Raw genomic sequence first — 17,254 nt, forward strand, 5'->3', positions numbered from 1 at the left:
GTAGGATTTATTGATTTCTGCTTGTCTTTCCTCTGTAATTTTGGTGGGACATTGAAGACGGCACTTTTTCCCACAAACACCTCTAACTGACTTCGCAACTATTTCTTTATTGGTTACAGTGAGGTATGTCTGACCTAAATTTACTCTTGATTTCTTTATGTTCGCTTTCCATAACTCTGGCTGACGTTTCCTTTTCTTGCTCTGCGATCTATCAGCTACTTCACTTTCTACTCGAAGTGTTGCATGTTCACTCTCGGTAGAATCCTCATTTGTTTCTATTTCAGGCACATCACGCTTTTCAAAATGTACTAATTCTGAGATATCACTATCACAAACAAACTCTTCCAGCGCCCCACTCTGCTTCCCTCGATCGACATTCTTTTCTTGTGAACTGGTCTGCAAAAGAGAAAAATTAGACCCTCTGTATTTCGTTTGCTTGTTATGACTTAATTTGAAAGAACTACTTATAGCATGTTATTTATAATAATGTACCTCTGAGGCCATTGTGCTTGTATTGCACAAAGCTCCACTCGTCCCTTCACAGTTAGTGCATGTTGCAAGTGGTAATCTGATACTCTGAGGGAGATGAGCTGCTTTCACAGGCATAAGATCAGTGTAAACCTTTTCTTCACCGGCATTTATCTACAAGCAACAAAACATAAAACTAACATTATTATATTTTACACAGATATTACTACCCAGGCGATTTATCCAATGGATATTAGATTTCTGAATTCAACTTGCCTGTAAATCATCACTGCCTCTATCTGGTTTTAAAATATCGAAGTCGCTTTGGTCCTTTGTAGGTGCTACAGGGATACTTCGCATCTCATCAAGTTCAATTCCATGTTGGTGTTCAACAATCTATAACAAATTAATCAGCCTTAGGTACGCTCTCCGTTCCCTCATCATTTCATGAATATTTAAGAAATGTACGAGTATGAAAAACAGCAACAGGGTACAAAGTTACTGCTTCCAGTAGTACACTAAATATATTAAAATAAACGATCAACTTAAACCCATATACTTCCAGTTACAGCTATGATAAATCCCAGATATAATTTTAATCATATTTACAGGTGGCTGCTTACCTCTGAATCACAATTTGTGGCAGGATGGAGCACCATCATCATCATTTTCCTTATTCGGGATGATCCTGTATTGTTCATGTCCATTTTGATACATCCAAAATCACAGAATAAGGCAAAACTGATGAACACAACGCACAGAAGTTTCTCTACTATAGTCACTAAGGAATTCCCTCCAATTCAATGTAAATAATAAGTACATTATTAATGACAATAAGGAAACTGGATTTACATTGTAGCAACAAGAGCCCTCCACTCAGAAAGGTGCGTGTAATAAGGCCACAACTTAAGATGCGTACCTGCACAACAGTGAATTGGTATGGAATGCAAGTATAATACAGCCATATGTCAAAATGTGGCTGTATTGTTCTCACCACTAAGATTAAGAAACCAAAATGTTATAAGGAATTATCTGCCCTCAGGTGGAAAGAAATTAAAATATATGTATGGCCATGTTACACTAAATAGAGCACGAGTAGATGATAATATTACTTGAATAAAACGAAAAAAATTTTTTTTTGAGATGTGGCCTTATAATTCTCAGTATGCGATATTTTCCAGCAGGGAATAGAATTAGAGTTCAAAGATTTCGCAGAAGTTCCTACATTTAAACATTTAAACCACCAAAATACAAAATTACATTAAGAGACGGCTGAAACCTTTCCCACATACTACCCGTAGGCACTCTCCAATATTTTGGTAAATTCTGCCATTACCTTGTATCGCCGGATCTTCTTAAAACAGGCCTCCCTAGCCCCCTCTGGCCTCCGTCAAGTCGCACTCTCAAAAACTGGAGCAATTAAGACCAGACGGTCCTAAAGTGCCCTGCTTATATAGTTCCATATTGGAAAGTTCCAGATTAAATTGAACTACAATATGCTGATTGGCTGAATACCCATGCACACCCCTGGGTTTGATTGACTAGAGAACATATTTATAAGCATATGACAGGTAGATTACTATAGAGGAAGAAACAGCTGAAGTATTGACAACTTCGGTACATTAAAAAACAATCCACAAAATAAGGTTTACCAACTCCCGAAATAAACATTTCTCTGTTAAGTAGTTTGTGTCTTGTCATAAGAGTGCGCCACCAAATCGATGGTAGAGCCATCTAACAGTCGAAGAAGAACGCTTTTGGGAGTTTAAAAGATCATGCCCGTTGGCATAGATGGCCCTAGAGAAGGCGCGCAGTTTAACTAGCCGGTGAAGGTGTACCCCTGGTACAAGAATAATAAAACGCTCTTAGTTTTACGCCCCACTATATACTTTTACAGTCTTCAGATCTCGGGACCTGCCGAGGAGACGGAATTCTAGCCAGCAGTGTGTCTTTTCGCATGCCAATAAATCTGCCGACAGGAGGTTGGCGCATTTGAACTCCTGAAATACCACGGGATGGAATCACAGGGCCCTACAGCCAGACACACCTGGTAACATATCCTCAAACCAGTTGTAAGTTCGGATTCGGGGGCAAAGGCAGAGAACGAACTGTGGAGAGCAGGGCGGGAAACTTCTATACTAACCCCTGGACTACAGCATCAGCTAATTAATGAACAGCAAATCTATATATAAAATAACATGTCCTGAGTGACTGACTGACTGATTCATCATCGCCGAGCCAAAACTACTGTACATAAAGAAATTAAATTTTGGGAATACATTTATATAACAATATGGGTGCTCAGTAAGGGAGGATTTTTGGATATTCCGTCGCTAAGGGAGTGAAAAGGGGGGTGAATTTTAAAATGGGTGTATGTATCTATATCTCAAAAACTTAACCGGTTAAGGACATGAAATTTTTAAAATAAGGAAACAAGATATATTTTTTTTGTTTTCGGAAAATCCTCTTAAGGGGGTGAAAAATGGGGTGTATACATTTCATGAGGACACTTGTATCACAAAAACTGAAGATGGCACAGACGTGAAAATTGGTATTTGAAATGTCCTTTAAAAATAAAGGAACACATATTTTTATTTTTGGAAAGACTACTTAAGGGTGGTAAACAGGATCGACAAAGGGGGTACATTTTTAAAATGAGTATATATACAGTATATCTAAAAATGTAACATGTTACAGACGTGAAAACTGGTATTTGGAATCTCTTGTAAAAGTAAAGGAACATGCATAATCTACTTTAAGGGCAAATGTTAAAGAGGGTGAGTTTTTAAAATGAGCATATCTAAAGTATATCTCAAAAACTTAACGTACTACAGACGTGAAAATTCGTAATTTTATTTTTTTAAGTTAAAGTAACACGTATTTTTTTGTTTTCAGAAACTAAAGGGATATATCCAAAACTGAAGATGATACAATCGTGCAAACTGGTATTTGAAATCTCCTTTAAAAATAATGAAACACGCATTTTCCCCCCGAAAATTTACAGAAGAGGGTTGTTCCGACCTCGTTCGGACAGGTCCCTGAGAACACGTGTTGCTAGGAACCACGTGCTGGTTCATACATGTAGAAAGATGAAAGGTATTTAATTGCACATATACTACTTTATTAACATCATATCTACATTATGATACATCCGTTTAATATGTCGCACACGCGATGGATTTGATATTCACTAAGTTTATCCGCGCAACACATTTCACCATAGTTCCTTTCAGGCCACCATGCTGCTTGTTTATAAATGCCTCGCTCTTACGATTGCAAGCGAAAGTGCCCGACCACTCCCGAGATAGGCTACCTCAGTAAGTGGCGCTCTGTTCAACCACAAACACGGGTTTTAAAAAGGACTGAAGGAGGGGTTAAAATCTTTTCATGGGGATACTTATATATCAAATAATGAAGATGTTACAGAGTGAAAATTGGTATCTGGAATCTCCTGTAAAAGTAAAGGAACATGCATAATTTGTTTTCTGAAAATCCACTAAATTTGAAGTGTTAAAAGGGTAGATTTCTAAAATGAGCATATCTGCAGTCTATCTCAAAAACTTACCATATTAAGGACGTGAAAATTGGCACCTACAAACTCTTAAGAATACAGTAACATGTATTTTTTCGGAACACATTTTAAGGGGAGGGGTGTAAAAAAACCGAAAAAGGGGTTAAATTCTTTTCATGAGGATGCTTATATCTCAAAAACTGAAGATGTTACAGACAGGAAGATTTGTATTTGGAATCTACTTTAAAAGTAAGGAAAGAGGTATTATTTTGTTTTCGGAAAATCCAATTAAGTGGGGTGGGGGGTGGGGGTTAAATGAATTGATAAATGATTGAATTCTTTGTTTGAGGATAGTTATGTTAGAAAAACGAAGGAAGTTACGGAGGTGAAATTTGGTATTTGGAATCATCTTTAACAATAAAGAAAAACGTATTTTGTGGGGGGTGGGGTGTGTGGAATCAACTTAAGGAGGGTGTAAAAGGTGTTGATTTTTTGAGGACACAAATAAGAAGTGGACTTAAAACAATACACCCCTAAGAGGTTTTGACTGGGGGTGAGGAATGACGACAAAATATGCATTTGTATGATAACCGTGTGAATTACGAAGTTAAAATTTCAAATGATATCCTAGGTTTTAAATAACAGAAGGTTTGAAACAAATGTAACCCCTCAGAGAGTTAATGGGGGTTAACATCCGAAAACAAATATAGTTATTCCTTCCTCCGAAACGGTTCAACGTACGAAGACAAAATTGCAAATAACGATATATATTTTATATCCTAAGTGTGAAATAGGAAATGTTTTTAAACGTTCCATCCCTAAAATGAGCTTAGCTCCGTAAACGGAATTATTCATCCCTCCTAAACCGTTTAACGTACAAAGTTGTAATTTTGCGAGAAAGGTCTTCTCTTATGTCCTAGGTGTAACATATTGCATACCATACTTAAAAATATTTCTCCCCTAAGAGATTTAGATGGTGGTTGACTCTCAAAAATACAACATCAGTATCATTCTTCCGAAACGGTTTCAGGAACGAACTTAATTTTTTAAGGGTGGTCTTCCACATCCTGGTTGTTAATACATATTTTAAAAAATCAACCCTTAAGAAAGTATTCATTCCTCCGTTACTGTCCGACGTACAAATTCAAACTGTCACAGGTTGGTCACTTTTACGTCCTAGAAGTTAAATAAGATAGGGTTTAAAACATTCAAATTTTTCCGTAGCCTATGGGGCTCATATGAGTGTTGGATCAGAAAACGAGTAATCATTCCTACAAAACCGTTTGACGTACAAACTGAGGGCGTATTTTACAGGCTCAGCTGACTGTGAACTCTCCAAAATGTAAAACTTTGGATAATAACGTTCATTTTAAAACCGTAGAGAAGCACGGGTATCTTGCTAGTTTTATATATAGATAACATGTCCTTACTGACTGACTGACTGACTGACTGACTGATTCATCATCGCCGAGCCAAAACTACTGGACATAATGAAATGAAATTTTGGGAACACATTTATATTACAGTGTAGGTGCTCACTAAGGGAGGAATTTTGGATATGCTATCGCTAAGGAAGTGAATAGCGGAAGGGGGGGGGGGGAGCGGTGTGGCGATTTGATTAATTGAGCATATCTATACCTCAAAACTTAAACGTTTACAGACGTAAAATTGGTATTTAGAATCTCCTTTAAAAATAAAGATATACGTATTTTTCTTGTTTTTGGAAAATCCCCTTAAGAGGGGTGAAGAAAAATGAAAAATGGGTCGAATACCTTTTATGAGTATAATTATATCTCAAAAACTGAAGATGTTGCAGACATGAAAATTGGCATTTGGAATCTCCGTTGAAAATAAAGGAACACGTATATTTTGGTTTTTGGAAAATCCAATTAATGGGGGGTGAATAGGAGTGATAAAAGGGGGTGAATTTAAAAAAAGACTATATCTATAGTATATTTCAGAAACGTAAATTGGTACAGGCATGAAATCTGGTATTTGGGATCTCATTTAAAAGTAAAGAAATATAGATAATTTATTTTCAGAAAATCCACTTAAGGGGAATTGGAAAAGGGGGTGAATTTTTTAAATGAGAATACCTACGGAAATTAAACTTAACATGTTGCAGACGTGAAAATTGGAAATCCACGTAAGAGGGCAGAGGGGTTGAAAGAAGTGAAGAAGAAGTTGAATTCTTTTTATGAGGATACTCATATTTTAAAACTGAAGATGTCACAGACGTGAAAACTGGTATTTGGAATCTCCTTTAAAAATAAAGAAGCACGTACATTTTAGTTTTCGGAATATCCCTTTATGGGGTGAAGAGAATTGAAAAGCATGTGAATTTTTTAAATGAGTACCGGTATATCTACAGTATATGTCAAAAACTTAACATGTTACAGACGTGAAACGGACGTGGAGCACAATAGTAGGAAGAAATGTGATCCGGTCTTTCATCCTGTGTTTGAGTAACCAAGGGGTCTCTTTGTTTGTGGCCAAAATGTAAGACTTATTCACCCATCAAGCACTGCCTTTACAGTACACCATTTTCAACTTGTCAGTGTAGTCTAACCACATCGCCCGCAGATTTTGACTCGACGACTGACACTGACTTTGGCTGTTGCTGTTATTATTTACATGTTTCTTGCGATGAAATGCTGGAATAGCTCCTTATTTCAAGTTCAGTGATCTTGTATCTGTTCTAAGTCCGAAACAGTTACACACATTGCATTATCCGATAATTTGAGAACTCTCTAGTAACAGCAATAGCAACAGCAACAGAAACAACAACAACACATGTATTGAAGTGAGAAAACGCACAGCGTACAGTATTTCTGCAGTGAATCCTCTTTTCTTTACCAGGTGAATCAGTCGCACCTATTTCTTTTATTATTATTATTATTATTATTATTATTATTATTATTATTATTATTATTATTATTAATAAATACATTGCAAATGGGAAATATGCCGGTGGCAATGGTCACTTACAGTAGTGTAATAATAAAGTAAACATAATTACCCAACAACAACAACAACAACAACAACAACAACAAACAATCAACAAGAGTAGAACAAGCAATTTCATGGAAAGAAAATATTACAACCAATACTACTAGTTTAACATTCTAAATCCAGCATCATAATTATATAGTTTCTTACATAACTTAATTATTTCCAGTACTTAACACTATGGCTTACAAAACTATAGGTTGAGCTTATACTAGCTTAACATTACAAGTTATAATAAAGTAAGGTAAAAACATAATTACCCAACCACCACCACCACCACCACAACAACAACAACAATAGGAGTACAACAAGCAATTCCATGGAAAGAAAATGTTACCAGAAATACTACTAGTTCAACTTTCTAAATCCAGCATCATCGTATACAAATTCACACTATTTCCCAGTGCTTAACACTATAGCTTACAATACCATAGGTTGAAAGTAGGTGAAAGTAAAGTAAAAATTATTGGTAATTACCCAACAAAAACAACAACAACAACTACAACAACATGAGTACAACAAGCAATTCCCTGGAAAGAGCATACCACAGAAATTACTAGTTTCACAATCTAAACCAAGCAGAAAATCACAAATTCAGTGCCCGTAATTTACAAATTTTACTTTTCACTTTACGCTGGCACTAATGGTCTTCTGAAATGACTTGATACCGGAAGGTAATCGATCAAAGACTGCTGCAGGTAATTTATTCGAATCCCTTATGGTCCTGTTTAGGAAGGAAAACTTGCCCACATCCCTATACTGGTTCCTGGCCCTATTTTTATGCTTATGATCATTTCTCGATGAGGTTCCAACCTATTCCCATTACTGCCCCAGATAGCCGTTTCCGTATAGCTCTTATAATAACCACACCGGCGAGCTCTAGTTTTTCTATATTCAAGACTTTCCCAATTAATGGTATTCCTCCTATTCCCGGTTACGAAACGCATCGCTATTCTTTGAACTTTTTCTAGGGAATTTACTAAACTCACCCTGTGCGGATCCCAGCACTCAGATCCATATTGAAGAATCGGACATACCAAGCAAGCTTTACTTTTGGCACCAGAATTACCTTTCTTGAGATTCCGCAGAATAAAATGTAACGATCCCCAGGATTTCTTAACCACATTTTCCACTTGCTCTGACCAGTTTAAGTCTTTTCTAATATAAACACCCAAGTACATACAACTATCTACATCAACAACACTTTCCCCTCCAATTTCGTAACCCCTCTTTCCTGTCGTTTTCTTTTTACTGAAACACAGTTTCTTGCTTTTTCCGCTGTGGATTTTCATTAGACTTTCACGCACCCATTTTTCAATTGTATCTGAATCCTGGTGAAGCAATAGTTCGTCCTCCTCTGTTTTTATCTCCCGGTATATGACCCAATCATCGGCAAAGAGGTGCAATTCCGATTTTATCGAATCAAGCATATCATTTATGAAAAGAATTGGCCTATAACGCTACCCTGAGCCACACCATACGTAACACTTATTGGAGAAAATAGCGTTTCTCCTACGCGCACCCTCTGAGTTCTTCCATTGAGGAGTTTTCGTATCCATTTCACAACTCTGATGTCAACACCCGTACGCGCTAACTTGTTAAGGAGGATGTCATGTGGCACAAGATCGAGTGCCTTAGCAAAATCTATTACTATTGCGTCAATCGTTGACCCACTCTCGAGCTTATCCGATATATCTTGACATACGGAACAGAGCTGATTTTCGCAGGAGAAACCTTCCCTACAACCATGCTGCCCCTTAAATATCATTGCAGAAGAGTCCCATTTTAACCTCAAATAATCTACTATTAACTGCTCCATTTGTTTGCGTACGATTGACGTCAAACTTACCGGTCTGTGGTTATTCAAGTCGCTCTTGTCATCCCCCTGTCATAGGAACTACAATGGCCGATTTCCAATCTTCTGGAACCTTCGCATTGTTCAGTGATACATTCAAGATTCTTCTTAAATATGGTAGGATCGCTTCACCTCCGAGTTTAGTGCCACTCCGGAAACAGAACCTGGCCCACAAGATTTACTTCTTCTGAGTTTAGAAATACATTTACGCAATAATGAAGCTTTAATTTGGAAATCATTATTAGTTTTCGGAAAATTGTCCCTGAACAAATGTGCCGCCGAAGTAAAAACCTTTCCGTAGTGCTTATTAAATGCTTCCGCTTTATATATAACTGTTGTCGCCAATAAATCCCATCCTGTACAAAGAGAAGGAGCTGACTTGTTCTCTCCCTTCAATCTTCGTATATGTTTTAAAGAAAGGGTTCCAGCCACTTTCTTTTCTGCTAGCAAAAGCTTCACCAAACTTCTATATTCCACTTTGCACGCATCGTTATTATTTCTTCTGTTGAAAGTTCTCCTAGTCTTACGTTTAAGTCGCGGTGTAGTACGGCGGATCTGTATTTTTCCTAATTATCCTTTTGGGAACGAATTTATTCAGACAGTATTTAAAATGGTTTTGAAGCTCTCCCAAATATCGTCCATCCCTTTGCCCTCCTTTAACCAATTAGTGTAGCATAGCCTCGAATAGTTTTGAAAACCTACTGATCTCCCCTCGCATAGCGCCAAATTGTCTTAGAAATTCCCACATGCCTCGTATTACAAGTTTCCCAAGAGAGATCGAGTACCACTGCACTGTAGTCACTAATCCCCTGAATTACGTTACATGATATAACTATGTCAACCGGTCTGACTAGTAAAACATCTAAAAGCGCTCGTTTACGCGTGTTCTTTGTAACGACTTGGGAAGAAGCCATAATTCCACACTTTCTCACAGTTATGTACTCAGATAACTGAAGACTGTAAAATTGAGACACCAGTCTGTCTAGTGTAGTTGTCGAAGGCGAAATGGACAAACAACTGCAGTTTCCAATGTAAACAGTAAGGACCGTGGACACTTTTACACTGTGAGTGCCCAGCATTTAACAATATGCTCATATAAATTAATCCATTTGAAAAATAAGTAAGTTATGATTCAAAATCCAAATCGCAGCTAGTAGGCAGAGTTTTGCGCGAAGCGTTTTGCTGAGACCTTTCCAGAAGTCTTACGTGGTAAGTGCAGATTGGCAAGGGAAAAGAGAAAGGTAAAAGGACAATCAGGAACTTACAACCACTTAGATTTGCACAACACTTGTATAATATAAATACCAATTAAAAGTATAGTTACGTAAGCAAGTTTTAGTGTTATTAATATATTGATTTTTACAGAGTAGGTGACGAGATTTAATTGAGACCGATATGATAAAATTGTTAACACCATTTAAAGGGACAAATACGAAATAGAATAGTTCCAATCTGGAAGAGAAGCGAAAAAATTACAAAATTTAACACGCAGGACGAATGTAAAAAGTTAGATCCTGCAAATCATGACTAGATTGCAATATGACTAACACTATTTTAAGAAAAGAACAGCACTACATTTAGAAAGATATAAAAACACGAAGGCCACTATACAATAAGAAAACCACCAGGGTCTCCTAGAAAAAAATGGAGCAATAGGGGAGAAAAACTCATAGGGCTGGCGAGGTGAGGGGCGAGGAAAATTTTCAGCCTGCATTAAGTTTCAGAAAGCAGTTAAGCCACGCACACAATTAGGCATATACACTTTCCATAACCAAGGATATTACTGATTATGATTAACTCTTCAAGCGTCTGTACACGAAGTAAGTCTAGTGGCAATAACAGTTTGAGAATTATAAATTAAGTTCAGAGTGAACATACTCGTAGATAATATTAGTTGTGGTACAAAATGTTATACTGCGAATCATGCCTGAAGGGCATAATGGAAGAGATTAATAGTTATTACTTATGAGTTGAAAAGCACAATACGATTAATTTTTGCTCACCCAGCCAGACGTCGAAAGTTCAGATGTACAGTAGCAGTTAGAATATAGTATCGCATTATCGCATACGGGCCAGCCGTAATGCCAGTCTGAACGCCTCCCTCCACGCAGTTCGTCACTGGAAGTCTGACTGCCTGTTCGAGGCCAGGGCAGGCATTTATAGTGGAAGATAGTGGAGTCTAGAATGCACGAGAAATAGGCGTGACGTACACATGCAGCGGAAGAGGGGGGTGGACGACGACGGAAAGAGAGCAGTAGCAGAGTGCATAGCGGACTTGGTAAGCAGACGAAGCACACGCAGCAGTGAGAGCAGGCCGGAGAAGCTGACAGATGATAAAGTAGAAATCTTGAAGTAATAAATACGTAGGGGAGCACGTTACAAACTCAACTAGGTTTCATGCAACCCGCAGTTTATAATCTAACGTAAAAATAGGTATTGTTAACAACAAAAAATAATAATGTTATTAGTTTTACGTCCTACTAACTCTTACGGTTTTTGGAGTCGTCGAGGTGCCGAATTCTGTCCCGCAAGATTATTCTTACATGCAAGAAAATATACCGACACCATGCTGACGTATTTATTAAATGTTTTCGCTTTATCTATATCTGTTGTCGCCAATAAATCCCCTCCTATACAAAGAGAAGGAACTGACTTGTTCTCTCCCTTCAATCTATATACGTAAAAGAACATGTCCTGACTGACTGACTAACTGATTTATCATCACCGAGCCAAAACTACTGGACATAAAGAAATGAAATTTTGAGGATACATTTATATTACAATGTAGGTGCTCGCTAAGCGAGGATTTTTGGATATTCCGTCGCTAAGGGGGTGAAAAGGGGGCGTGAAATTTTAAAATGAGTGTGTCTACATCTTAAAACTTTAAAAGTTTACAGGTGTAAAAATTGGTATTTAAAATCTCCATTAAAAATAAAGAAACACGTATTTTTTGTTTTCGGAAAATTCCAATAGGAGGGGTAAAAAGGGCGAAAAATGGGTTGAATGCCTTTAATGAGGATACTTATATCTCAGAACCTGAAGATATTACAGACCTGAAAATTGGTATTTGGGATCTCCTTTTAAAATAAAGAAAAACGAATTTTTTGTTTCTGGGAAATCCAATTAATGCAGGTTAAACAGGACTGACAAATTGGGGTGAATTTTTTGAAAGACTATATCTACAGTATATCTCAGAAACGTAAAATGTTACAGACGTAAAAATTGCTATTTGGAATCTCCTGTAAAAGTAAAGAAACATAGGTGATTTGTTTTCGGAAACTCCACTTAAGGGGAACCAAAAAGGGGGTGAAATTCTAAAATGAGCATATCTACAGTATATCTCAAAAACTTAACATGTTACGGAAGTGAAAAATGGTATTTGTTATGTCTATTAAAAATAAAGAAACATATATTTTTCTTTTCGTTAAAACCACTTGGGAGGGGGATAAAAGTGACTGAAAATGGGGTTGAATTCTTTTAATTATGATACTGATATCTCAAAAACTGAACATGTTACAGACGTGAAGTTTGGTATTTGGAATCTTCTTTAAAAATAAAGAAATACGTATTTTTTGTTTTCGGATATCCACTTAAAGGGTGGGGAGGGGGGTGATTAAAACTTAGTTGAATTATTTGTATGACGATACTATTATCTCAAAAACGAACGTTGTTACAGACGTGAAAATTGGTATTTGGATCTCCTTTAAAAAGAAAGAAAAACACATTTGGAGGGGGGAATCATCTTGGGGGGGGGGGGGAGTGAAAGGGAGTTCATAATGTACTACTTGATTCTGATAATAAATTGATCATTTTTGAACTTTCCTGGGTTCGTTTTCAAGAGCCATCTTTTCCTTTCGAGAACTTAAAGTTAGATTAAAGTAGATTCTCCTGGCATACAAATAAAAATGTATGCACATTTGAAATAAACGATAGGAATGATATAGACCGTGCAATTGTTCACCTCTATAATAAGGTCAATAATGCACGGAAGTATATCATTCGTATCGTCAGAAATCCCGCGCACTTACCCTCGCGCGACAATGGTGCTGGTCAGATTGTCAGCAATGACAATAGCAGAATATGTAATTTACCACCAAGCAACGGTCTTGCATCTTGCTGCGGGATCCAGTACATCATTAATAATAATAATAATAATAATAATAATAATAATAATAATAATAATAATAATAATAATGACCAAAATGCAACTGATATCACCCACCCTAATAACAATAATAAAAATGTTCTGGACCGTCGTCAAAATGTGCAGACCGCGCTGGAAACGGGTCCTGAACGGGTAATGACTACGAATGCAGTCCGGCGCTGGGTTTAGTACCGCCAAGGCACCCAAGACGACACCAACCGGATCTCTTCAAGGATTTGATCCATATTAAAAAAGGCTTATAGGAAAAGATGGCAAAGGTTTAGGGACCCAAATGACCGGGCGGAATACTTGGAGCTAGCCCGGGAAGTACGAAATCGATTGCTGGAAAGAAAGATTGAAAAATGGGAGAAACGTTGTCGTAATCTCTCAGAAAACGAGCCAAATCGCGAATTTTGGCGGATTATATATAAAATGTAAAGCATTCAATTATTAATTTCAGTAATACCGTAGCGAAGCACGGGAATCTTGCTAGTCTGCGTATACATTTAAAAAAAGGCTTCGAGCCACTTTTCTGCCAGCAAAAGGTTCACCAAACTTCTATACTCCGCTTTGCACGCATCGTTATCACACTTGCATTGTTGGATGCGCTTGTGAATGGTCGGGTGTTGAGAGTGCTCTTGCATTATTGTAGTCATAAAGTAGTTAAAACCTATTGAAATTGTTTTATTTTTTTGTGTGTGATCCATTTGGTGGTATTTATATATTGGTGTTTAGTGCTTGTTGGTAGAAATTTGGAGTAGTGATATTTCTTAGAATTTTATAACAGATAATTCAGTTGGTGTTCAGTAGATTACGTTTTAGACTAGCTAGGTTATCTTGTTTCGACTTTAGGTAATAATATTTTTTTTTAAATATCTGTAGATTCGTTGCTATAATACTTACAAAGGGAGATGATCATAAGGAGTTGTACGTTCGCAACTTTTCCGGTATTTCGTATAGATATGCGTTCAAACTATCACGAAGGTAATAATGTATTAAATTAAATAACACGACACGCCTGTAAATTTCGATTTAAAAGGAAGGTAAAGAGAATACACGGTATTTCACCGGATAATTACTGTACTCAACAGTCTTTGCATTGTTGACGATTGTTGCTGCATTCCGACGAGATCAAGGAGTACATGCACATAGTAGTTGTATAAACAAGTACAAAAATCAGCTGATTATTTTATTCAGATAATTTGTATTCTAAGTTCCCTGCATACTTTTTACTTTGCACCTTCGTTTATTCATCGAGTAAAAGTTAATAATCAAATTCCTATATCCCAATAATATTGCAGTTCAAGTCCCTGGCGTAGTTTTGACAGAAATTATTGTGGACAACCTCTAATTTTCAACGGACACTTTCATTCTCCGTCCCTCGTAGTAGGGAAAATAATAGTAATCCACCAGTGGTAAAAATCATATAACTACATTCTAGTTGAGAATTGCAGTGTAGATAAGGTTGTTGGTAATCATGAGTAGTTCTTGCAAATTTCAAACCTGCAATTTTCATTTCTGTTTGTGCTTAGTAGTAACATACTGTATTGTAATTAGAATCCGTCTGAACGTAGTTTAAAATTATTGTAGTGTACTGTGCGGTAGTATACGAGTAATATCTTATTAGAAATCAGCGTGATTATTCTATCATTGTAAAATATTTGTGTAGTATAGTAGAGTTAACCGTAGAAATTCTCTTACTAGAATTCTGTTGTTGTAATTAGGATAGGCTTAACTGCAATTTTGTATTGTGTAATTCTTGTGTTTTCCTTTCGGTATTCAGTAATTAACGGCAGTTTTTATCCTGTTAGAGAGTTGTATGATAAAAATAGAGTACCACCAAGTAGTATTGTAGTGTAGTAGTGTATTAATTACCTTATTGTCGTGTGATCTTCGTGTACTATCATAGAAAATCTTTCCTTTCATTTTCTTGCACATATAAGCTGTTTTATTTTTCCTTTTCTTTTCATTTTTCCTTAAAGAATGGCTAAGAAGCTCAAGTGTAGGAACTGTGGGTGTGGCGAGGCATTGAGGAGTATGAGGGAGGAGTTGGAGAGTTTGAGGTAGATAATTAGGATTCTCTCGGAAGACAGGAAAGAAGGTACGTCTCCCTCAAAAAATGTTCAGGGTACAGTAAGTGTAAAAGAGGGATGGGAAGGAGAGGGGAGGATTGTAGAAGACAGGTGGTCTAATGTTCAAAGGGGAAGAAGATTGCAGGCTAAGGGCTCTATTCAGAATCAGAATTCAGGACAGGTGACTGTGAGTAATTGGTACGAGTCAATGCAGATGGGACAACGGAGGGGAGATGAGGAACAGGAAACTGTTGCTGAGATATGTGGAAGTAGGACGAAGGGAAAAGATAGGAAAGGGAAATGTAGAGGATAGGATAGGAAAAGACAGGTGGAACAGGGTCATGGGGACGAGAAAAGGGAGGAGCAAGTAGCTTCTGCAGCTGTCAGGAAATATAGGGCTGACAAAGAGGGGAGGGGATAAAATGAGTTGGGCAGGGTTGAGGCTCTGGTCATGGGGGATTCCGTTGTTAGACATGTGGGGAAAGTGTGGAGGAAAGGGAACCAGTGCAGTGTGTTATCCAGGAGTTAGGTTGAGGCAGATGTTGAAGATGGTAGAAGAGAAGGAGGAGGGAAAGGAGAAGGTGGTAGTGTTTCACGTTGGTAACAACAACGTAAGGCATGCTGGTATAAGTACCAACATAGCTGGCGATGTGTGGGATCTGGTAAATGCAGCACGGGTGTTTAAAGAAGCGGATATTGTTATCAGTGGAATACTGTGTAGGAGGGATACTGAGTGGAAGGTGATTGGGGATTTAAATGAAACCGTGGATTGGGTATGTGGGAAGCTGGGAGTGAGATTTCTAAATTCTAATGGGTGGGTAGCAGATAAGAATCGGCACTCAGATGGCCTTCATTTAAACCGCAGTTGTACGTATAAGTTAGGAAATTTGTTTGGAAGTGTAATATGGAGGTACATTAAGGGAAACGGTGTGGTCTAGGGAGCGGTGATAAGAGTACAGGGATTTGGACGTCTAGTAGGGATGACACAAAAATGTTAGTGTAGAACTGTAGAAGTATTGTAAGGAAAGGAATTGAATTAAGTAAATTAACATATATACTTAACAGATATTTTAATAGGAGTTTAATCATGGCTGAGAAATGATATAATGGATGCAGATATTTTCTCACGTAACTGGAGTGTGTATCGTAGAGATAGAATAGGAATGGTGGGAGGGGGAGTATTCATTCTGGTGAAAGAAGAATTTGAAAGCTAGGAAAAGTTAGATGACAAACGTGAAATTCTAGGTGTAAGGCTCATTTCAAAAGATAATAGGCAACTTGATGTCTTTGAGTGTACAGAACGAGAAAGGGTAGCGCTGACGCTGATTCAGAATTATTTGATAAGATAACCAGCTATGTGGGAAACGACATGGAAAGGAATGTGATTGTAGCGGGAGATCTGAATTTACCAAATGTCAAATGGGAAGGTAATGCGAACGACGGAATGTATGACCAACAAATGGTAGTGAATTTACCAAATGTCAAATGGGAAGGTAATGCGAACGACGGGAAGTATGACCAACACATGGCAAATAAGCTAATATGGGAAGGACAGCTAATTCAAAAAGTAATGGAATCATCTAGAGGGAAAAATATCCTCGACGTGGTGGTGATAAAATCAGATGAGCTCTATAGAGAAACAGAAGTAACAGATGTTATTAGTGATCATGAAGCTGTTGTCAGCGTACTGGCCTTCAGTTCAGAGGGTCCCGGGTTCGATTCCCGGCCGGGTCGGGGATTTTAACCTTAATTGGTTCATTCCAATGGCACGGGGGCTGGGTGTATGTGTTATCTTCATCATCATTTCTTCCTCATCGCGACGCACAGGTCACCTACAGGTGTCAAATAGAAAGACCTGCACCTGGCGAGCCGAACCAGTCCTGGGATATCCCGGCACTAAAAGCCATACGACATTTCATTTCATGAAGCTGTTTTTGTCGTAGTTAAAAATAAATGATATGGAAAGGAAGGTCATAAAAGTAGGAATATTAAGCAGTACCATATGGCTGATAAAGCGGGCATGAGGGAGTTTTTAATAAGTAAATATGATTGCTGGAAAATGGTAAATAAAAATGTAAACAGACTCTGGGAGGGATTTGAAGCGATTGTTGAGGAATGTGAAAACAGGTTTGTACCTTTAAAGGTGCTAAGGAATGATAAAGACCCACCTAACTGTAATAGAGAAATAAGGAGAC

Source organism: Anabrus simplex, chromosome 2, assembly GCF_040414725.1.
Source record: "Anabrus simplex isolate iqAnaSimp1 chromosome 2, ASM4041472v1, whole genome shotgun sequence".
In the NCBI taxonomy this organism is placed as follows: Eukaryota; Metazoa; Arthropoda; class Insecta; order Orthoptera; family Tettigoniidae; genus Anabrus; species Anabrus simplex.